Source organism: Bos indicus, chromosome 5, assembly GCF_029378745.1.
Source record: "Bos indicus isolate NIAB-ARS_2022 breed Sahiwal x Tharparkar chromosome 5, NIAB-ARS_B.indTharparkar_mat_pri_1.0, whole genome shotgun sequence".
Classification (NCBI taxonomy): domain Eukaryota; kingdom Metazoa; phylum Chordata; class Mammalia; order Artiodactyla; family Bovidae; genus Bos; species Bos indicus.
Window position 1 is genome coordinate 20571060 of NC_091764.1, and position 25639 is coordinate 20596698.

Below are 25639 nucleotides of genomic sequence, written 5' to 3' on the forward strand. Positions count from 1 at the left end.
TAGAAGCTAGGACCTGGAAGTTGGGAGCTACTGTGACAAAAATCTTGAAAGAATTGTGCCATTGATTTTAGGACTGGTGGCAAGAGAACTTGGAAAAGCAGTGAGAAATATGTAAGCAAAGACAGGGAAGATGGCTGGAAAAGGTACTGTTGGAGGCTAGAGAAAGGGTAATCTATGTGATGTTATGGAAGAACAGAACAAAAATACTGACTTCTGGAACTGAGGGTAGAAAATATACATAATGAACAGGATATGATCGAGGACATCTATGGACAGAAAGTTGAGAATGCAGATAGGTTTTTAGTGTGTGTATTTAGCTGCATATAAGATATTGGAAGGAAAGGAGCTAAGGAAGGAAATGATTTGCAATTAAAATTTAGAAAAAATATAGAAGGTCTAGAGAGCATACTGGGTTGGAAGTGGCTGCTTCCATTCTGCCCAGTAGTAAAAATATCTTCAACATAAAATAACCTCAGCAGACAAAGATCTCACCAAGGCTGTGCCTATGCGATTTTTAAGACCTCTTAGAGATTTAAATTCGTGCCTTATTTACCTTGTCAGTCTGCCAAAAGTATTCTAAGGATCTTAAAGGCATTTCCCTCAGCAGTTTCATACCCTTGAACATGAGCTAATCTTGTGACCTGCTTTGACCAATAGAAAATGATTCCCTGACCTAGCCCTTAAACGTGTTTGCAGCTGCCACTCTCAGCTGCCCTGAGAATCACTATTTAGAGGCCAGTTAAGAATGCTGTAGGACGAAAGGGTACATACAGAAGAATTAAAGTGACCCATCCAAAAGTCATCACTGACTGCTTAAAAATTGTTAGATCATCTTGCATCTTATAGCCACAGGTAACCTTCCATCTGAATGCAGTTGTTTAAGAGAGCCTGGGAGAAATATCAGAGGAACCACCAGCCAACTTACAGATTATTGCAAAATAATAAAGTGCTATGCTTTGGTATACAACTGAGGCTTAGAGGAACTTTTTATAGAGCAGTAGTTGATGGTTAATAGTCTGATATGATCTTCATTCCAAAAATCAATGTTAATGACTGCAAATGCTACAGTGGTAAAGAATCTACCTGCTGATGCAGGAGACACAGGCTCAATCCCTGGGTTGGGAAGAGCCCCTGGAGAAAAAAATGGCAACCCATTCCAGTATCTTGCCTGGGAAATCCCATGGACAGAGGAGCCTGGTGGGTTACAGTTCATGGGATGACAAAGAGTTGGACACGACTGAGCACGCACACACGCCATAAGTTAATACAAGTAGTAGAGTTACTGACACTGTGGGTCAGGCCCCAACAAGGGCTTTCCTGCCCTGTGTTTTTGGAGCGAGTAAAATAAGACCAAGTTAGGCTTGGATGCAAAGGAAAGCTATATCCTTCAGTCAAAGAATTAAGAGGTCTGAGCTGAGCTCTAGAACACACTCTCCTGATGGGCAGGGCAGGGAAGGGGTGTTCTGGGGTCAGGGGGAAGGCTCAGACCTGCTGTTTATACCGCCACTGCGCACAGCCCACTTGGCTCCACTGTCTGCGGAATTGGGTGCTGTGCCCAGCACTTTTGCACACGGCAGGAGATGACGCATCAGTGAAGCCATTTCTCACCAGAAACTCGGGTCTGAAGCGTTGGTAAAAACTAGATGGAGCACAAAGAAAAAGCAAAAGGTTAAACTTTATTTTATTACCATATTCTGTTTGTATTTACTGAAAATTTTTAATGGGTTTTAATGGTGACTCTAGTTCTCGAGTATAGTCAAACATGTCTCCCAAATTAAGGTGTTTAATGACAAATTATATGTTTAAGTGATTAACATAAGATATTTTATATTACTAAAGGTACTACAACAAAAGAATTTTTTGAAAATAGGAGTTATATCACTTATTTACTTTACTGCACATTGAATTTCTCTGACCACGCCTCAAGATTTAAATAGTCATGAAGGACTAAAAAAAGCCTTCCACTTCTGTATTTATCTGCTACTTCTTTGTATTTCCTGCTATTATTTTTCATATAAATGATGACTTACTGAGGGAAAAAAGCTTCCTTACTATGTACCCTTGTAATTCTGATGATATATCCATTGTGATACAGTAATGCTTTGATTGAATGCCTTTGGCTTTGATTTTGATTGCATTCATACTTGGAAGGCAAAAATCACACCTTAACCAAATTGCACTTGCAACCTTTGCGAGATTGTCAATATATTTCATATACGTCATTGTATTTTGTTATAAAATAAGCATAGTAATTCATATACACACTGAAGTTTGATAAACAGTAATCTGAGAAAGGAACAAGCTATCTCTTTGCAGATGTTCAAGTAATCAAACCATTCTGCATTTAGAATAATCTTCAAATTGCAAAGGAGTATGAGGATGGGTAGAGGACTTCAAAATGTTTCTGTCCTCCTGCAGGGTGAATTCTGTGTTGTTTTGGTGTTAATTCTATATAATTTGAAAAAAAAAATTAATAGTCTTTATAATGAGACATTGATGTGCATTTTTTGGGAAGGAAGCATTTAAAGATATCTCCTGAGTTAGAGGATAAAACTCCCTGGAATTGTGATTCCCCACATTCTTTCTGTTAGCTTTTTTCTATTATACTTTTGTGCAACATTTTTAGAGAGCTTTATGAAGAATTTACATGAAAAACACTATAAATATTTAAACTGTAAATATATATATATATATATATATAACTTATGAAAGGATCACCACCATAAAAAGAATTTACACATTAATCACCCCCAAAAGTTTCAACACCCTTCCCCCACCACCCCCCTGCATAGCCAGGCAACTACTCATCTGACTTTCTCACTATAATGTTTACATTTTCTGTTATAACATGTACTTAATTTTGTCTGGCACTTTTCATTCAACATAATCTCTTTAAGTGATTGTCCTTTCATGTTTCCCATTAGTTTCAATGCGAAGTATGTCCTCGGAGCTCATCACACTGCCAACCAAAAGTGGAACTCTTTGCTTCACATCTTAAGGAATGATTTCCTTTAGTTTTTTAAATATGTTTATAGTTGCCTTCAAGACTGTCCACTAAGTCAGACACCCGGCCCTCTTACAGACACTTTCTGTTACTTGCTTGTTTTTCTCCTGTGTATGGATCTGATTTTCCCATTTCTTTGTGTGCCTCATACTATTTTGTTGAAAACTGGCTGTTCAGATAATATGGTGTAGTAACTCTGGATGCTAATCTCTCTTGTTAGGACGTCTTGTTGCTTTGCTTGCTTGTTCATTTGATTAGTGTTTGGACTGGATTGTTTTAGTGAAGTCCATTTCCCTGCAATGTGATACCTCTGATATCACTTCTTAGAGAGTGCTGGCTTGGATGTGTGCGAAGTCAAAAATGACAGTGTCTTAACAGAGCTCTCTTTGACTCTTCTCCAGTTCTTTGTGTTAAGCTATCTGCCTCTTTTGATATTGCACTCAGTTGGCTCTGCTTCCTAATTTCCAGCTGATTGTTCTAATTTTTTGACATTGCCTTGCAGTATAAATTGCTCCATGGTCTGACCCAATCAAGAACAGGCCCCTTTTCAGGAGTAGTTTTTGAAGGCAGTTTTGAGGTTTGTTCTGAAATAAGAAGAAGTCATTTTAGCTGTTTCTTTTCCTGATAAATCAACTGGCCTATGTTTTACTTGGTTGCTCTCTTAGAGTCTCCAATCTCCTGTTACATACTAGAACTCCAAATTCCCATTAATTTCACAGTGTCATTAGACTTGAACTTTCTCTTACTCTACTCCCAGTAAAGTCAGCTCACCTTAAGAGGGCTTTGGAGTCTTCTGGTTTTATACTCTGCCTCTCCCCATGGGCAAAATCTCTGAGTCATTTTCCCAGAACTGTAGGAGAGAACGGTGGACTATTCTCATGGGGTGACTCCTTTACTTTATAAGTAGGGTGATGGTAGCCTCTGGTTTCTCAGCTTTCCTCTACCAGCATGGAATCTCTGCCCCATGAGCAAGCTTGGGAAAGGACTACATTTATTAACACATCGGGTCCCATTATTCTCAGTCTGCCTTCCTTGGTAGAGCCTCAGTGCTGAGAGTGAGGGCTGAATGAGGGGAGGGAGCCCTCTATTTCTTGGTTGCATTTGTTCGGAATTCAGCTTCTGCCAGATACAAGACAGAACTTGGAAGGATGAGAAATGCTTGCAGCCTTCTCCTCCCGGGGGGACACTATAGTTTCTGATGAAGATCTGGAGCAAGCTTAGCCACATCATCTTGGCTGCACCTGACCGGAGTGAATTTTCTATTATGCTGAGCTGGGAGTGGAGAAAGAGGAAACAGGGCATGATTCAAGTGTCACAAATGCTCATTGCATAAATAATTATATATTTGCTGTATATCCGTAGGAAAGTTTCCAGTGAGCTTACATGATTAAGGGTTTGGGGCCTTTATCATTTTTATCATCACGGTTATTTCGCTGAGGAACAGGTTCACAAGTCTGTCATTCTGGAAGTCCTGTTTCAGTTTTTGACTATTACATATAAAGTTGTAAGTACATTATTGTACAAGTCTTTTGTGTGGGCATATACTTTTTCCTCCCCTTGGGTAAATATCTAAGAGTGGAACGACTGGGTTATAATGATCCTATAGGGCAGGTATGTGTTTAACTTTTTAAGAAACTATCAAACTATTTAAGACGTTTGCAGTAGTTTGCATTATCATCCGGAGTGTAAGAGTTCTAGCTGCCTCACAGTATCCTTACTGTCCTCAGTAAGATACCATACCACAGTGTATCTTGTTTTCATTTCAATTTTCCCAATGGGTAATAATGATGAGCGTTTTTTTCATGTGTTTATTATATTTGTATCTTTGGTTAAATGCCTTTTCAAATCTTTTGTACTTTTTTTTTTTGTAATTTATGATTAGATAGTAGATATTATTAATTATACATTGTGGGTTTCTGGATATTATTGTATTTATATAAGTAGTGTTGGATTTTTTTCCTGTGCATAGGTTACTCAGAATCAATTGGATCTTTCCACCTTGTTAAGCTTTTTTATGGCACATCCAAAGCAACTTTTAGTTTAGGTAAAATTTATCTCCAATACTAAGGCAATTCCCTTTTGAGGAGTCTACCCAAAGCCCCATGTGTTATGAAGTTTACTCTTAGTCCTGTGTGAGCTCTGGAAGTTGTTCTGCCTATTTTTTCCTGATATTCTTTCTCCATCTTTAGATAGTTTTTGCTTATGCATTGCTGTTCAGTACCCAGATAGGAGGGGAAACCTTTGCAGATCTCTCTCTCTCTTTTTTTTTTTTTTTCTAGTTGCTTTAGGTGTAGAGTTAGGTTATTTATTTGACTTTTTTCTTGTTTCTTGAGGTGTGCCTGTATTGCTATGAACTTTCCCCTTAGGACTGCTTTTACCGTGTCCCACAGGTTTTGGGTTGTTGTGTTTTCATTTTCATTCGTTTCTATGCAAATTTTGATTTCTTTTTTGATTTCTTCTGTGATTTGTTGGTTATTCAGCAGCGTGTTGTTCAGCCTCCATATATTGGAGTTTTTAATAGTTTTTCTCCTGTAATTGAGATCTAATCTTACTGCATTGTGGTCAGAAAAGATGCTTGGAATGATTTCTATTTTTTTGAATTTACCAAGGCTAGCTTTATGGCCCAGGATGTGATCTATCCTGGAGAAGGTTCCATGTGCGCTTGAGAAAAAGGTGAAATTCATTGTTTTGGGATGAAATGTCCTATAGATATCAATTAGGTCTAACTGGTCTATTGTATCGTTTAAAATTTGTGTTTCCTTGTTAATTTTCTGTTTAGTTGATCTATCCATAGGTGTGAGTGGGGTATTAAAGTCTCCCACTATTATTGTGTTATTGTTAATTTCTCCTTTCATACTTGTTAGCATTTGTCTTACATACTGCGGTGCTCCCATGTTGGGTGTATATATATTTATAATTGTTATATCTTCTTCTTGGATTGATCCTTTGATCATTATGTAGTGACCTTCTTTGTCTCTTTTCACAACCTTTGTTTTAAAGTCTAATTTATCTGATACGAGTATTGTGACTCCTGCTTTCTTTTGATCCCTATTTGCATGGAAAATCTTTTTCCAGCCCTTCACTTTCAGTCTGTATGTGTCCCCTGTTTTGAGGTGGGTCTCCTGTAGACAACACATGTAGGGGTCTTGTTTTTGTATCCATTCAGCCAGTCTTTGTCTTTTGGTTGGGGCATTCAACCCATTTACGTTTAAGGTAATTACTGATAAGTATGATCCCGTTGCCATTCACTTTATTGTTTTGGGTTCGAGTTTATACACCATTTTTGTGTTTCCTGTCTAGAGAATATCCTTTAGTATTTGTTGGAGAGTTGGTTTGGTGGTGCAGAATTCTCTCGGCTTTTGCTTGTCTGAAAAGCTATTGATTTCTCCTTCATACTTAACTGAGATCCTTGCTGGGTACAATAATCTGGGCTGTAGGTTATTTTCTTTCATCATTTTAAGTATGTCTTGCCATTCCCTCCTGGCTTGAAGAGTTTCTATTGAAAGATCAGCTGTTATCCTTATGGGAATTCCCTTGTGTGTTATTTGTTGTTTTTCCCTTGCTGCTTTTAATATTTGTTCTTTGTGTTTGATCTTTGTTAATTTGATTAATATGTGTCTTGGGGTGTTTCTCCTTGGATTTATCCTGTTTGGGACTCTCTGGGTTTCTTGGACTTGGGTGATTATTTCCTTCCCCATTTTAGGGAAGTTTTCAACTATTATCTCCTCAAGTATTTTCTCATGGTCTTTCTTTTTGTCTTCTTCTTCTGGAACCCCTATGATTCGAATGTTGTAGCGTTTAATATTGTCCTGGAGGTCTCTGAGATTGTCCTCATTTCTTTTAATTCGTTTTTCTTTTATCCTCTCTGATTCATTTATTTCTACCATTCTATCTTCTAATTCACTAATCCTATCTTCTGCCTCTGTTATTCTACTATTTGTTGCCTCCAGAGTGTTTTTAATTTCATTTATTGCATTATTCATTATATATTGACTCTTTTTTATTTCTTCTAGGTCCTTGTTAAACCTTTCTTGCATCTTCTCAATCCTTGTCTCCAGGCTATTTATCTGTGATTCCATTTTAATTTCAAGATTTTGGATCAATTTCACTATCATTATTTGGAATTCTTTATCAGGTAGATTCCCTATCTCTTCCTCTTTTGTTTGGTTTGGTGGGCATTTATCCTGTTCCTTTATCTGCTGGGTATTCCTCTGTCTCTTCATCTTGTTTAAATTGCTGAGTTTGGGAGTCCTTTCTGTATTCTGGCAGTTTGTGGAGTTCTCTTTATTGTGGCGTTTCCTCGCTGTGTGTGGGTTTGTACAGGTGGCTTGTCAAGGTTTCCTGGTTAGGGAAGCTTGTGTTGGTGTTCTGGTGGGTGGGGCTGTATTTCTTCTCTTTGTTCAGTCGTGCTGTGGGGAGGGAGGGAGGGATGCTGCAAACAAATGACACTGGCGTGCGCTCGCAGTGCCTCAGCCACACTGGGTCTGCCCCCGCTCACGGCGCGTGTAGCCTCCCTGCCCACACTGCTCGGGCTCTAGGTTGTTCCGCCGGGAACAATCCGAGGCTTGCATGCACCTCCCAGGTCCAAGCCGCTCAGGTTCAGGCACTCAGGTAGTCCTCAGAGGCGCAGACTCAGTTGGGCCTGCGTTTTGTGCTCTTCCCAGGTCCGAGCAGCTCAGGTGATGAGGTGTTTGGCGAGCGCCAATGCTGCGACTTGTCGCCTCCCCGCCACTCGGTTATCTGGGTGTAAAACCGGCGCACCTTCTCAGGCAGATGTTGACCGTCCAGACCCCCAATAAGTTTTAGTTAGCAAAGAAGCCAGTTTTTTAGATAATGTCTCTCTGGGGCTGTGATTGCCCCCTTCCGGCTCTGGCTGCCTGTCACCGGAGGGGGAAGGTCTGCAGCCGGCTATTTCTGTTTAGTCCTTTGTTCCATGCGCGGGCTGGCGGTGTCTTAGGTTAGGGCTGGCTTTTCACATGGTAGATATCCCACAGTCTGGTTTGCTAGCCCAAATTATTTCGCTCAGATAGTGCTCAGGGTATTCAGGCCAGATTCTTACTCTCAGCGATGCAGCCCGCGCCGCGCCTCCCTGCCCAGCCCCCGCTTGCTAATGGCGGATGCAGGCGTCTGCGCTGCTTCTCCGCTGGGGGAGTTACCGTAGGGCTCGCAATCTGCGAGTTTTAATTGTTTATTTATTTTTTCTCCCTGTTATGTTACCCTCTGTGCTTCCAAAGCTTGGCACAGATTGGGCAGTGAGAAGGATTTCCTGGTGTTTGGAAACTTCTCTCTTTTTAAGACTCCCTTCCCAGGACGGAACTCCGTCCCTCCCTCTTTTGTCTCTTTTATTGTCTTTAATATTTTTTCCTACCTCCTTTCGAAGAGTTGGGTTGCTTTTCTGGGTGCCTGATGTCCTCTGCCGGCATTCAGAAGTTGTTTTGTGGAATTTACTCGACGTTTAAATGCTCTTTTGATGAATTTGTGGGGGAGAAAGTGTTTTCCCCGTCCTACTCCTCCACCATCTTGGCGCCTCCCCCCTTTTGTACATTTTTTAAAGTTGGGTGTCCTATTAATGTATTTTTAGAGTTCAGAGTCTTATTTTTTTGTTCCTATAGTTTACGTTAGGTAGACTTTTCATTGTAAATTCTTGCATGCATCATGTAGTTTAAATTTTATTTTAGTTTAATTTAAACTTTTTCTTTCAATTGCTGAGTTTAACACATTTACTTATAAAAAATATAAAAATAATACACAAAACAAGTAGGAAATCCAGTTGTACAAGTTTGTACAAGATTGCCTGTGATGAAAGCGCTTCCCTTGTCCTTCCTATCACTCTCATTTTTGTAAGAGGCAATGCCTTTAACCATTTACGACTTTAGTTGTAATGAGGAGTCCAAACCTATGGAGGATAGTTTTAGATGGAGCTTTATTTTTATTGACTTATCATTCCTTTGAATCTTATCTATCCACTTCCTGTTGTGCTAGTTGAAAATTTAGCTAACTTTCAAACACATTCACAAATATTGTCCTGTATTCCACCAACTTCCCCAAATAATGTCTTTTCTAATTTGCATCAACTAAAAATGATGACTTCCTTGTATAGTTATTTGTGTAGAGTTGTATACTTCTTACTGCCTTTCTTTTTTCTTACTGAGAGAATAGAAGAGAAGCAAAGCATGCACATTCTTTACTCTGTTACTAATGTCTTCCAACTTCTTAATAGTTTTCTCTGTTGCTTGGGACACAATGTTGAAGAAATCCTTCTTGGACTCTTGAAGTCAGTATTTTCCTATCATGTGACCAGTAACTTCACAAAATACACATCTGTTTCCTTAAACTTCATAGAATTTTATGGTTTGTTTTTTTTTTTAATTCAAGGCTTTGCTATTTCTTGATTTACTTATTTTACTTGAGAACTTCAACAAATTTAAAGAAAAAAAGGTAAATAAGAGCTAGAGTAATACAGACTATTTTGGCTATGATTAAAATTAACTCGAATTGTCTAAAATATAAAGGAGAATTATGTATTAATTCAAGGAAATTCCAGGAATACAATGGTTGTGTTCAAGGTCTCAATAATGTCATATAGCTCAGTCTCACTTTCATATTTAGCATTTTAGAAACTATCTTCTGATGATGGCCACTGAAAGATCTGGACTTAACAGCTGTCCAGGCTTAAGTGCAGAGAGAGCTTTCCTCAGCAGTAAGCCTGCCGATAGGTAAAAGTTAATAAACATGTCTCATGGCTGAAGAGGGGCATGTACCCACTTCTGATCAAGTCAATATGAATGAAGAACAGTATCCGCACCTCATGGAGCTGAGACTTGTGCATAGAATCACCCAAACCATTTGAATGGTGCTTGAAAAAGGAGTGGATCCCAGATGAAAGTTTCTTTGGTAATATTAGAACAAAGGGGAAATGAATGCTGAGAACACAATAAACTTCTTCCTCACAGGGTAAGGGTCCTTTGAATGTCTGTATTTTCAGTTTTGCTCTGGTGATAAGCAGTCTTGAAGTCTCAGTAACTTACAACAGCATAAATTTATTTCTGGCTCACATTGTATGAGGGCTGTAGATCAGCTTCAGCTCTGCTTGACTCAGCATGCTCAACGTGGCTCAGCAGCTCAATATCTTATTCAGAGCCTCAGGCTGATAGAGTAGCCCCTGTTTAGGATGTTCATTCTCACAGCAGAGGGCAGGGATGTGAGAGTGATGTCAGACCAAATCAAGCAGTATTATTTAAAGAATCCAACTTAAATATGGCAAATGTATATCATGTTCATTCACATCTCAATTGCCAAAGCACATCTACCTGGTCAAAATCTGAGGTCAGTGCCATGATGACATATGCTCAGAAAAATCACAGGTAGATTGATAGGGATGTATAATCCTGATACAAGGAGAAAGTGAATATTTTTCAGCCGCTGTACAATCTACCACAAGAGTGTAGAATTTTAGATTACAAACTATTTCCCTATAAATTTTGAAGGTATTTCAGTTTTTTGGCATCTACTTTTACTGATAAAAAATGTGGTTGACCTAATAATTATTATTTTTTTACAGCTTATTTTATTTCCTTTAGAAGTTTTCAGGATGCACTCTGTCTCAGTTTGGAGAAATTTTGATTTGCAATTCTTATCAGATGTTTTGTTTTGCTTCACATATTTAAATCTAAATTTTTTTTTTTTTTGCATGTGATTTAATATGTGTATCCTTTCTTTTAGATAATGTGTGTATCCTATATTTAGCTTCCATGGTGGCTCAGAGGGTAAAGCATCTGCCTGCAATGCAGGAGACCTGGATTCGATCCCTGGGTTGGGAAGACCCCCTGGAGAAGGAAATGGCAACCCACTCCAGTATTCTTGCCTGGGAAATCCCATGGACGGAGAAGCCTGGTAGGCTATAGTCCATGGGGTCACAAAGACTCAGACACGACTGAGCAACTTCACTCACTCACTCACTCATCCTTTATTTTAATTGTTTGCTATTCTTTTCTCTTGTATCTTTGCTAATTTCAAAGGGATATAGTGTATTCAGTGTTCTTTTCTAAATGTGATTATATCTATATCTTTAAATTATATTGCCTAAGCTTCTCTAGTTATTAGCTACAGAGAGTAAACAATATCCTTTTACTCTCTGCTGTGGAAAATTAAGGACTATTATACCCTTCCCCAACCCAGGTGGCTATGTAGTAAAGAATTCCAACTGCCAATGCAGGGGATGCAAGTTTGATCCCTGGGTAGATAAGAACCCCTGGAGGATTGCAACCCACTCCAGGATTCTTGCTCGGGCAATCCCATAGACAGAGGAGCCTGGCGGGCTGCAGTCCATGGGGTTGCAAAGAGTCAAACAACAATAACCTTCCCTGTCTGTCCAAGTTTCCCGATTTTTGGCACTCTGGCATATTTTTGCCTGCTGTTTTTCAAATGTATTAACTTTTGTTTCTATAATTAAAACATACCATTTGCAGCCAGTTTTTATAAATGTTAAGATTTAATGATATATTTACCTAGATTCAGAATTCTATTCTAAGCCTTTCACTCCTTGATGTATTGATCCCTTGTTTTTAATTTTGATTCATTATTTATTTGACTACAATGCATTTGCAGGTAGATTTTTATAATACTATATATGTTAGATTCTTTTATATTTCAAAATGTCTTTTTGTTTTCTTTTTATGTGAAAGCTACCTTTGTTAAGAATGTATTTAATATTTTTCCCCTGAACATTTTTTAGATGTTGATTTTTGTTCTAAGTACTTTAATGAGCTGGAACAGGCTGGGTGCACAATGATAATTACATATTATTTTATGTTTAAAACATATACCAGTTTATGTCTTATTCTCAGGGATTCTATATTTCTTTTCTCTTTTTTTGACAGATGATAAACTTTCCATTCACATAAGCAAAATTGGCTTTGCAGCAAATTGCTCCTTCTATGCTTTCTATTCTGTTTGTTCTTGTTGCTTTGATAGGGATATCTCCCATTTGATTCTCCCTTTATATTTGCTTTTTCTCTTTTCAGCACATTTTAATTCTAGTACAATTTCACAACATGTTTGAAAAATTAATCTTCTTTGCTGCTGCTAATTCCATGTGAAAGTGAAAGTGTTTGTTGCTCAGCTGTGTCCGACTCTTTGCGACCCCATGGACTTTAGCCCACCAGGCTCCTCTGTCCCTGGCATTTCCCAGGCAAGAATACTGGAGTGGGTTGCCATTTCATTCTCCAGGGAATCTTTCCAACTCACGGATACAACCCAGGTCTCCCACATTACAGACAGATTCTTTACTGTCTGAGCCACCAGGTAAGTCCCAAAATAGGTACTAGGGATGGAACCCAGGACATATTTCTTTGGATATCACAAGGATATAACATAGTAATTCAGTGTTACATTGGAAGGGATTTTAGATGTTACATAGACAAAATCTTTACTTTAGGACTAGGAGAAGTTTGGGATGAAGTTATTTACATATGGCCCCACAGTCTGTGACCTCTGAGCTGGGTTGAGACAAAGACACAAATCAGAAATCATTCAGTGAGGAAAGGAGAGTGGTTCCTTATTATTACCTTGAGTTTGTTCCTTGTCTTCAGTTGTCAACATTTATCACAATTATGATTGATTGGGAAACATGACCTTTTCATATATACATTGTGCATCAAAAAACCAAGTGAATTTTATATAATGAAGACAGCAAATTTATTTCCTCAAAGCCTTAAGGCTTTAAATACAAGTTATCTTCAGTGAATATTGTTAAGAGCTTCTCCAAATTAATTATCTTTCACAATGAGATGTATAATCTAAGTTATATCAAAAAGCCAAGAAACTTAGATGACTGAGGCTTAAGCCACAACTTCTGCTGCATGTTCTAAACAATCAGCTCTCTAGTCTAGCTCTGATATTTATTAATAATATATTTATTAAAAGGATGTGGCTTAAGAAAATGCTTCTTTCATATTGAAGAATTTTAGTCATATGTGTACCAATTCAGTCTCATAGTTTCCATTAGGATGAGTCAACATTTTGTAAGCATTTCAGTTGTAAGTGGGACTGAGAACTTGTTTTCTTTCTTCAGTTTATGGAGTCAGACAAACTGACACATTAAATAGTAATCCTGAAATTGTTTATTCTTCCTGTGTTCATCAGATAATTCTCCACTGGCTCACTTTAGTGAATAAGTCTTTGCAACACAGCAAGAAAAAAGGAAATGTAGTACAGATAGAGCAAATCTTTCATAATTTAACATCTATCTCTCTATCTATGCAATTTCAAATATATATTATATATATATATATATGGCATGTTACATGTTTGTGTTTCCTCCAAAATATATTTTTAAATGACAGTGATATAAAATTTAGTATGTGGAATTATGTATCATTCGGTTTTAGTTTTTATTCTTTAAATACCCTAAGAAAGATTGACAGAAGTTAGAGAAGGAGGTGACAGAGGATGAGATGGTTGGATGGCATCACTGCCTCAATGGACATAAGTTTGAGCAAGCTCCAGGAGATGGTGAAGGACAGGGAAGCCTGGCATGTTGCAGTCCATGGGGTTGCAAAGAATTCAACATGACTTAGAGTCAAAACAGCAAAACCTAGGAATCATCAAAAGTGCAAATAACTATATTATGAACTGAACTTATGCCACATAAAATCACTTAAAAGAATTATTAATAATTACTGTTTCTAGAATATACTTATGAGAAGTTTATGAGAAGTTTAAAGAAAGCAACTATATTTTGCTTTCTTTTACTTTTAAAAAGAATTGGCGTATATATTTGGCTTATACTTAAATATGTCCCTCTTAAAAAATAAGTCCATAACACTATTTTCTTTGCTTGATAAAATATTGTTTTATTGGAGAAAATGATTTGATTCTTATGATTGCTGGAATATAAATTTGAATTATATTTAAGGGTTTTTGGACTATTTAAAAAATATTTTAACATCATTCTAAGCTCCTTATTTAAAGGGTTATGGTGATTTATAAAATAAACATCTAGTCAAATATGCTTCAAGAAGATTAATTATCCATTCTCCCAAACACTGTATATCAAAATTTCTATGCACTCGTGTATTTATGACCGTCTTAGTGATCAACTTTTTTACAACAAAACATTACTGTTGCCATGATATTGGATTAATGACTGTGTTTACCTTCACAGTAATGGAAAATATTAAACAATGAAACATTTTAAGCTTGGAGGTCTGACTAATGCTGCAGAACTAGATGAAATTTGCTTAACTCAAGCAGTGTGTCTGAGAAGAATAACAACTCTGAGTCGTGCTATTTGCTGCTCAATGTCAGTAAACAGATTCTGTACCAGCGTGACTATTTTCATTCTTCCTTGTGTACATTAATTCTGTATTTTTAGAGAGGGTATGCAATATAAAGTGTAAGGTTTCTTTAGCTATGATCATAGTTGTGAGCACATTTAGATATGTCAAGTCCCAGTAACATGAGCAGTAGGGTGAAAGGGAAAGATTATTGGGTTTGTCTACTATCTAGAATAAATGTGTCCTCCCTTAGCTGGCTTGCTTAAGGGCAGGTTGTTATGATGGTGAGCAAGATCCAAAGGGATGAAAGTTCAGATCTAGTCTAGGCAGGTTTTGGTGCATGAAAGAAAGATTAATCAATCAATTAAAGTTAACTTTTCATATTAGAGCTAACACTCAAAATCACTGGTGATTTTTTCAAGGAGGACCCTAGACAGGCACTAGATAATGGAAATATGACTCAGTTCCTGGGAGTGACAGCTTCTTCTGGTTACATGGTTTTAGGACAGAGTTCTATTCCTAGCATATCACTGAAGGATCACGTAGAAACATTGAAGAAAAAGTAATAGTCAAATAGATGTGCCCAACACGTTGGTGAAGGAAGGAATGAGAAGAGGAGAAAGAGAAGCTCCTTCAGTATTTGCAAAGCTAAATAAGAAACTCTGTAGGTAACTAGAATTTACCCAAGATATCGGTTTTACTGAAGAAAGACCAATCCAAGACTATATCATCCGGTTGCTAATTTCCTTTTATCTTGTTCAGAATTGACTTAAGAATTAAGAAAGTCTAATTGGGTAAGGGCTGATTTGAGCAGTTCTACTATGATGAACCTAGAAAGTCAGGGGAAAATCAATAAAAATATCCTATCCATTCTTGAATTATCTCATTAAGGGTGGGAACATGATGAGTTATGATTTATAAAACAGCTTAATCTATTTTATAGGCAATATATATGTAGGTTTGGTAGGATTTAATGAATTATGAGATAATTTTCCAAAGTTTGCCTTTAAACTCTGATATAACAAAAAAAATAGATTCTGTTCAATATTCTGTAATAATGTATATGGGAAAAGAATTTGAGAAAGAATAAATATATGTATGTGCTTCCTTCTCTGGTAGCTCAGATGGTAAAGAATCTGTGCACAATGCAAGAGACCTGGGTTCAATCCCTAGGTCAGGAAGATCCCCTGGAAAAGGGACTGTTAATCCACTTCAGTATTCTTGCCTGAAGAATTCCATGGACAGGGGAGCCTGGTGGGCTACAGTCCGTGGGGTCACAAAGAATCGGTCATGACTGAGTGACTAACACTACCACTTACTACTAACACTACCACTGACTGCTACTACTATTACTACTGCTACTATGGGCTTCCCTGGTGGCTTAGATGATAAAGAATCTGTCTGTAATGCAGGCGACCGGGGTTCGATCCCTTGGTGGGGGAAGATCCCCTGGAGAAGGAAATGGCACCCCACTCGAGTATTCTTGCCTGGAGAATTCCATGGACAGAGGAGACTGGCGGGCTACAGTCCACGGGATTGCAAAGAGTCAGACACGACTTAGTGACTAAGACACACACACATATATATATATCTGTGTAACTGAATCACTTCGCTATGTACCTGAAACTAACACAACCTTGTAAATCAACTATTCTCCAATATAAAATAAAAAAATTAAAAGTAGATTCTGTAAGGAAGAAAGCTTTGCTATAAAGTATCGGTTTCTTTTTTTGTGTTTTTGTTTTGTTTTGTTTTTTTTAGTATCTATCAAGTCTTGGTAACTTTCCATATTTGTACATGCCATCACTAATGACAGTCTCCATGAAAGCCTGTCTTTTTCAACTCAAAACCAAGAACTGGCTCAGAGAAAAAGCCTCAGGCAAGATGTGTTAAATCAACAACATCCCATTAACATGCTTGGGGTAACTTAGAATAACAGGACTTCTAGGCACTCATCAAATGTAAGCATCTATGTTAAAATTTATGGTTGCAATACTCCCTTGAGTATGCATAGGTATCTGCCTCTCCTAGCCTCCATACTTTTAGTATGATACTTAAAGTTTCTTTATCACTGTAAATAGTATTTCTCAAGGCATTAAAATTTTATGGTTTTCATTCAAACTTCTTCACTCCTTTCCTTACTTACATGTTCTAAAGCAGAAATTAATTTTAAATGGAAACAGGCTTATTTTCTCTTTTCTGTACTTGTCATTCTTGTTTACAAATAGACAAGTAGATACATGGAAGCTATGAGCTTTAAGCATTGGAAATATATTCTTCATCTCACACATACACAGAGAATTCATTAATCTTACATTAAGTAACATGCTTAAACATTTAAAAAGTGTTAAGAAAGAACTGATTATGTCATCTGATATTCCATAGTTCTACTCCACTTTCTATAAATTTCTATCTTGCTATCTGGTCATTCATGGTCAAAGACTCCCTATTAGTAACAATGAAATTCAAAAGAAAAAGTATATTTACTATGCAAATGCTATTATTTGTTTGACTTTATTTGACAAGTTGTCGATAAGCTATAACACTTCTAAATAAAAGCAGTTAACGCTCCCTTTTTCTAATTTCTTTAAGAAATCAGTAGAAATGATCATCAGACCTGAATTTGGAGAGTTGATTATCCATATGATGATAAGCTCTTATTGTAATCACTGCACAGCATGTGAGAAGTCATTAGATGAAGTATTGAAGTTCCCAGGTCAGTGACTATAATAAATGTGTAAGTAATACACACTTTGTTAAGAGAAGCACTGATTACCCACTATTGCTTCAATAGAGTTCATTCCATTACCCAGATATACACATACTGAAAAACAACACTGCTGCATCCTTCTTCCAGCCCTTACTTGACCATACCACAGACAAATCAATAACTTACCTAGCTTGTAGAATGAGTAAAGTCTTACCTCTCTTGCTCTCAGTGTCTCTCTTTCATTCTCTAAACCCATCTCTTCAACAAGTCTTCCTTAAAGAACATAAGACCTCTCTCTTCCTATTCCCTGCACGAAAAGCAATGAAACAAGAGCTAACTGTATAAAGCTGTAGTTGTGCAGTTTCTTTGCCTGAGGTAAAATTATGAAGTATTTATAGGAAAACAACTGTGGCCTTCAGTCCAAGCTAGGTTTTCATACTCTTGTCCAACTTTCCCAGTTATTTTTATATTACTCTTGTGTCTCTGCCATAATTGGTCCTGAATTCAGAAGAGAGTAAGCTATGTCATATAAACATCCACACACTTTGATGTGAAAGAAAGTTAAACACTGAAGTATATACAAAGGTTAATTCAATCTCTGCCTTCACAGATTCTGTGATCTACATAGGGATAATACTGTTATTCAGAGTTACTACCCAAATAGCCACAATATCAGGACAAAAAATGTCTAAAAACATAGAACATGGGTTGTGACAGAGACTGTAAGCTGCCTGCTTCAGTGTCCAATCTCTTCTTTTAGAATGTTTATGGTCAAGAAGGAAGTTTACATTTACAAACATCCTTTGAGCTAGATGGTGCCATTTCCCTAAATACATGCTGATCAATGAGTTGGAAGTTGCAATATTATATGGAACTTATAGGTGATTAATTTAAAAGAGAGCCAGAATGTAACTTTTGTCTCTCCTCTTTTCTCCTTCTTACTGCTTAGGATGTTCCTTCTGTCAATGAGTCTATTTTGGTCTCTGAGGACATGGGTCACACCCTAGTCTTAGTGAAACTTGAAGCTAGAAAGTCACCATTCCCAACCTAGAGACTGCTCAGATTGGGCCTTTTACGAGAAAGGTTTAAATGTTTATCTTTGCAAAGCACCATTTCTATGATTTCTGTTAGGCACATTTTGAGATTGATGACATATGAGATAAGTATGAACAATGAGTAGGAATAATATGTGACGCTAAACTGGTGGGAGAAGAGTGTTCCAGTTTAAGGGAACAGCGTGTGCTAGAGAGCAAAGTGGCTTTTCAGAAATTGAAAAAAAAAATCATGTAGCTTTGTGGGAGTGGAAAATATGTGAAGAGAGTTCAGGTCTGGAAGGCCTTGAATCCAGACTGAAAAATAATAGGTAATTGAGCAAGCAGAGACTGCTACAGGTTTCTGCACCAGGAGAGACCTAATTATTCTGTGCTTTAAGAAGATAAATATGGAAACCATGAATGGATGAAAGTAGAAAGGGAAACTCAGCAGAAAGGTGATAAACAGTCGAGGGGTTGTTGCACAACTCAGTAAATATACTAACTCAACTGACTTGTATATTTTAAAAGAGTGAATTTTATGGTATATGAATAATATATTAATGAAGCTGTTATTTAAAGCAAAAGAGTTAAGGGGGTAGACTACAAAGTGGGAGAAGGGCTTTAACTTGGAGATTGGCAGTGAGTGGAAACAAGATGTATAATGATATCTGACATTATCAAATGTATTAACAGGGTTGTCTAAGCTAATATTTCCAGTCCTCAAGATCACCCACTCTTTAGCCCATTACAGTTTTGTTCCTGCATGCCACTGAAACTCCTCTTGTTCACGTACTATTGATGAAAGATTATTATTCATTGGTCTCTTCTCTGTTGCAAAATGTAGGGCTTTCTGTAGCATTTGACATTTCGGAACACCTAACACTTCTTGAAACTCCATCCGTGGCTTGGAAGGTAATCTTTCCTGTATTTCTCACTACCTTTTTTAGATATTTTTAATCAGATTCTGTTAAGGTTCTCTAGAAAATCAGTAGGATATGTGTGTGTGCAGTGTGTGTGTGTGTGTGTGTGTGCATGTGTGAATGTATGTGTGTGTTACAGCTTGAGTCTGAAGGCAGCCTAGAGATAGAATTCCCTTGTTCTCAGGATACCTCAATCCAGTTTCTCTTAAGACCAACTGATTGGATGAGGCCCACCCATATTATGATGGATAAACTATTTCATTCAAAGTTTACTAATTGAGTGTTAATCTCATCTTAAAAAAATCTTCACAGAGATATTTGGTTGGTGTTTGACCAAATATCCAATTATCATAGCCTAGCCAAGTTGATATAAAACATTAGCCATTGTAGACTTCCTCAATAAATATGCTTTTGCCCACCTATCAAAGTAAGTCTTTTCTAGTTTTTTACTCTTTAATTCTCTTTGCTACCTAAATAATATTATACCTTTTATTTAGAAATCAATTGTATATATACCCTTTTAATCAGCAACTGCTTGTATAATCACATATCTGCTATTTTAAAGTTGATTTCTGTGTTATCTGCATTGAAGAGATATGGGTGTATATGTGTGTGTCATAAGATATCAATAATATAAACATAGAGAAGTAAAGAGATTGAAAAACAAAATCGTGGAAGAGAGACAAATTTAGAGATAAAGAGGATAAAAATAGCCATAACAGACAAGAATGAAACAGAATAAAGCCTGATGTGTCAGGTGGTGAGAAAAATAAAAGGAGCCAGCTTCTGTGTCACTGGGGATACTGTCAGTAGTTACAAATGAATCAGGAAACTCAGAGAAGATGAAGAGTGAGATAAAGGTAGTCAGATTTGGTGACTAGAAGATAATTGGGGATTTTATTGGAAGGAGGCATGGGTTCACTGACATAAAGATGTATAGCAGAAAATGACTTCAATATTTAAAAACAAAAAACCTGCAACAATAGTTGCAAGGGTGGAAAACCTCTAAAATTATTGTGCTTGTATGACATGCAAGTTGTTAAACCATCTGCTTATGATCTCAAGAACTTGAGCAAACTGACAAGCCACTCTTCCTCAATTTCCTTTTCAGTAAAATGGGATATATATATATATATATATATATATACATATACATACACACACTCAGTTCAGTCAATTCAGTTCCTCAGTCATGTCTGACTCTTTGCGACCCCATGGACTGCAGCACACCAGGCCTCCCTGTCCATCACCAACTACAGGAGTTTGTACCCAAACTCATATCCATTGAGTTGGTCATGCCATCCAACCATCTCATCCTCTGTCATCCCCTTCTCCTCCCGCCTTCAATCTTTCCCAGAATCAGGGTCTTTTCCAATGAGTCACTTCTTCGCATCAGGTGGCCAAAGTATTGGAGTTTCAGCTTCAACATCAGTCCTTTCAGTGAATATTCAGGACTGATTTCCTTTAGGATGGACTGGTTGGATCTCCTTGCAGTTCAAGGGACTCTCAAGAGTCTTCTTCAACACCACAGTACAAAAGCATCAATTCTTCTGCACTCAGCTTTCTTTATAGTCCAACTCTTACATCCATACATGACCACTAGAAAAACCATAGCCTTGACTAGATGGACCTTTGTTGGCAAAGTAATGTCTCTGCTTTTTAATATGCTGTCTAGGTTGGTCATAATATATATATGCATGTATATATACATATATATGTATGTATATATAATACTAAAGTAGGTATTTAATATAAATACATATTAAAGGATTATAGTAAGTATTTTATAAAATAGGATCCATCAATTGTTTGATATATAGTGGGACTACTTATTGGCCTTTTGGAATAATGGAATTTCCTATGCAATAATTTTCTCTCCAGAGATATGAATGAACTTTCTTCACACTGTCCCTGTTCCCTCTGTCACTGAAGCTAAAAACAACTGCCAACTGTTTTACTAGTCACTGAGATATATATCAGGTGAAGAGTATCTGTGTTATTATGTGGTGTGAGGGCTTCCCTGGTAGCTCAGCTGGTAAAGAATCTGCCTGCAAAAAGGAGACCCTGGTTCGACTCCTGGCTTGGGAAAATCTCCTGGAGAAGGGCTAGGATACCCATTCTAGTATTCTTGGGCTTCCCTGGTGGCTAAGATGGTAAGGAATCCACCTGCAGTGCAGGAGAATGGGATTCAATCCCTGGGTTGGGAAGATCCCCTGGAGGAGGGCATGGCAACCCACTCCAGTATTCTTGCCTGAAGAATCCCCATGGACAGAGAAGTCTGGCAGGCTACAGTCTATGGGGTCACAAACAGTAAGTCACACACAACTGAGTGACTAAGCAAAGCACATGTGAAGTGAAGGTAGTATCTTCTCTCATCCAGACTACTATGCTTGTATCAGTTTCCTACATACCAACCTGGGCTGGTACATGTTTGTTTCTCAGATCAGGGCTTGATGATATATAGTTAAGATCACACTGAATGAACATCTCACAGGATTTCTCATTTTGGAAACTGTCAACATTTTGTATTGGATAATTCTTTCTTGGGTGGTGGGGAGGCCATTTGGTACACTATTTAGCAGCATATCTGCCTCTACTAAGATGTAAGTAACAATCCCCTTTAATGTGACAATCTAAAATGTCTCCAGACATGGCCAAATATCCCCTGTGTGTGTGTGTGTATGTGTATGTGTGTGTGTGTTTGTGTGTGCTTGATTGTTTTCTGACTCTGTGACCCCAGAGGCTGTCTCCCACCAGGCTCCTCTGTCCATGGGATTCTCCAGGCAAGAATACTGCAATGGGTAGACATTCCCTTCCACAGGTGTTCTTCCCAACCCAGGGATCAAACCCGGATCTCCTGCATTGTAAGCAGATTCTTTACCATCTGAGCCACCAGGGAAGTTCCTGGGGTAAGTGAAAAATCTCTCCTCTCTCTCAGTTCAGAACCACTGCCCGGTAACCACTCAAATGGACTTCCCTGGTGGCAGGTGAATATTCCACCTGCCAATACAGGAGACACAGGTTCCATCCCTGGGTCAGGAAGATCCCTTGGAGAAGGAAATGGCAACCCACTCCAGTATTCTTGCCTGGGAAATCTCATGGACAGAGGAGCCTGGTGGGTTCCAGTCCATGGGGTCACAAAGAATCAGACACAACTTAGTGACTGAACAACTACCACCACTGAAATGCAGTGCCCAACTATCTTTTGTGTGGTGTCATTTTATGGATGTTTATATGTATACATGTATATTGCCAGTAGAAAGCATTTTGCCTTTGCTTTATTCAAAATTATCTGTGTCTTTCTCATTGACAGGTCTGGCTAGTTACTAAGAATATCAGTCCATAGCTAGTGGTGGGGATCATGGTACCATCTTTATTTTAGTAAAGCATTCCATTAGAAAGAACAAATTAAGAAATTCAATTGTGTGGAAATCTCTTGTGTCTCCAATAACTATACTCACTAAATAATCCTTGAGTAGCATTTCCTAAATCATTTGTATTACCATCTAATGGTTGTTGCCAGAATCAGAGGAAATTTTTTTTTTTTTAGGGAATCCCAGACTATGGTAAGATGAAACATATCCTAATGTGTTTAATGATGCTGAGTATCACACTCTGTGATATTTCTTCAACAGAAAGATTGAAGGTGTTCAAAGTCCTTTAACAAAATGCAAATGATACTCAATAGGTTCACAATACTCAGCTTATATCCTTCCTGGATTTAGCCCTTGTCCAAGCCTATCAGCTTCTCTATACCCTCCAAAAACTCTTGAGAGATTTTTATAAATATTTTTTAACAAAATAACATCAAACATAGAGAATCTCAACTTCCTAATTCTAAGTGCTTTCATTTAGAAGCCCTGAATTTTAAAATCTAGATTCTTATAGACATTAGATATTAATTATTTCAAAATTAGTTATAACCCACCAAAAGCTAAAGAGAAGATAATTTTAAAAAATCAACTTCCTGTGGTGGATTCATTTTGATATTTGGCAAAACTAATACAATTTGTAAAGCTTAAAAATAAAATTAAAAAAATAAAAATTAAATTAAATTAAAAAAAAAATCAACTTACCTTCTTTAAAAGCTAATGTTTAATATTAGAGAAGCACGCCGGCTGCGACGGACCTCACAGAAGTGTGGCCGAGAGGAGCTACCCTATGTCCGAGGTCAGGGGTGGCGGGTGTTCTTTGGAAGGAAGGATGCTGAAGCTGAAACTCCAGTACTTTGGCCACCTCATGCAAAGAGTTGACTCATTCAAAAGGACTCTGATGCTGGGAGGGATTGGGGGCAGGAGGAGAAGGGGACAACAGAGGATGAGATGGCTGGATGGCATCACTGACTCTATGGACGTGAGTTTGAGTGAACTCCGGGAGTTGGTGATGGACAGGGAGGCCAGGTGTGCTGTGATTCATGGGGTGGCAAAGAGTCAGACACGACTGAGCGACTGAACTGAACTGAACCAAATGTTTAATATAAGTTGAAAACCAGGAGAGTGCTATAATGGTAGCAGGATTACCTTCTGTTTTTTTAGTAGTGTTTGAGCAGTCAGTCATGCAATTACTCTGGCTGAAAATTCTTTTCTGGCAATTCTTCTCTTTGAAGATCAAACTCATATGCCATTCATGGAGCTCTTAATGACGTGCCCTCTGTTTGCTACATTTCTATTCATTCTCACTTCCTTTACTTTCCACATTCTCGAGCCACCTATTCTTTATGTGATGCCCTGAACTGACAGTGCACCTCACGCCTCAGTGCCTTCCCAGTTTGGCTCTCCCCCTTTTTCCTTCATGGAACTAACTCGATATGGATTCATGGCACAACTCAAGTGTAGGCTACTCTGGAGAGTCATCCCTTGGTTCACTTCAATTCTGGATCCAGCGTGCTCCTACAGGTGGCAGCCCTGAGTCTGTGTCTGGCTGACCTCCCACAGCAGGGATCATCCTTGATCTGAAATCCAGCTGCTGTGCTCTGTAATTCATGGCTGCATCTGTGCCAAGGTCACACTTCTCATAGGCCATGTCTAGTCAGTGACTGAGTGTGGAAGACAAAGGCAGGTCCATCCTGGCAGACTCAGGACTCTGCAAAGTCTGGCTTTGGCTCACTGACTCTTGTGTTTGGATTGACCTCCCTGAGACTGCACAGAAGTCCAGGAAACTTTCACCCACTTGTTCCTCCTTCTCTTTGTCAGACTTGCATCATGATCCAACTGCTTCTCAAATTTCTCCATTTCCTCCCTGTATTTACTCACAAGCATTTCCTTTGGGAAAAGCTTTGCACATTTAATCCTGTCTTAGCATCTGCTTCTTGGAGGACCCAGAGTAACACATGCACACCCCTGTGTATATCTCTAACTAGGCCACGATTAGGCTGTACCGCACTTGTGCATTTACCAGTTGGTCTTCTACACTAGACTGTCATCTTCTTGTCCCTGGAGATTGGGCCTTCTTTTTCTCAATCCTCAGTGCAATATTTAGTAAGGATTCAATATGTGTTTGTCAAATGAAAGGCTAAGTCACTCCCTTTACTGAGCTTTCAATCCTACAGACAAATATGACTAAATCCTTTTAAAAAATGGACTTACTGCAAGGCACTCTGGTTGCTATAGGATACAAAAAGCTATTAAGAGTTCCCCACTTCTCAGCTTATAATTTTAGATCTGGAGATAGAAAAATATAAATACATTATGCTCATATAAAGGCATGTATGTATGTGTGTGTGTGAAAGAGAGAGAAATTGCACTCTAAGAGATTTAGAGAAAAGAGAGAATCCCTCGAGGTTGGGAAAATTGCATGTTTCCTCAGGGATGGCATTTTACTCGACAAAGTACAGATTGGTTACCTAGGTGTAAAGAAAGGAGTATAAAATAGACAAGGAGAATGGAAAGAGTAAAATCTTGAAGATGAGAGTGCTATGCAGTCTTTGGGCATGGGCAGAGTGTTAATTGACAGAGCATTAGTAGAAGGAGATATCTTTAAATGCCAGGCTAAGGAGATATTTAAAAGACCTTTCCCCTCATTTCTGTACAGTAGCCACCCACACTGGCCTTCTTACTGTTCCAAGAACATTAAGTATGCTTCTGCCTCAGGGCCTTTTCACTTGCTTAGCCTTTGTATCATTAACTTTCTTTTTTTTTTTTTCCAGTTTTTACTTAAGAATCACTTTCTCAAGAGTAATTTTCTCCTTTCTTGATCATTTTACTTAAGGGTTCAAACTTATTCCAACATTTTCTCTCATGCTTCATTAGCCTCATCACTGATATTCTGCATATTGGGCTTATTTAGTATTTTTAAATATTTTTGAATTTTTATATCTCCATTAAAATGTAAGCTTAATGAAAATGGAAATTCATAGAGACTTGTCATGTGAAAGAATGGTAATTCCATTGAAAGAAATAGTGAAATCCAGAAGAATAATTACAAGTGGAAAAGAGATAATATTTTAAAATCATATTATAACCACCTTATCCATTCATCCATCTCTATATGTATTTATGTATATATATATTTGTTAATTTTTTAATGTTATACCAATTTTTTGTGTGTTTCATCTATTTGTTGAAAATCAGAGTGACAAGTGATGCAGATAGGAATATTTGAATACTTCAGGGACCTCCTGTCATCAGTTCCCCAAAACTTAGTGATATTTAAAATCATCTGAAGCCTATTAATAGCTTTTGTCACAGCTCCATGAA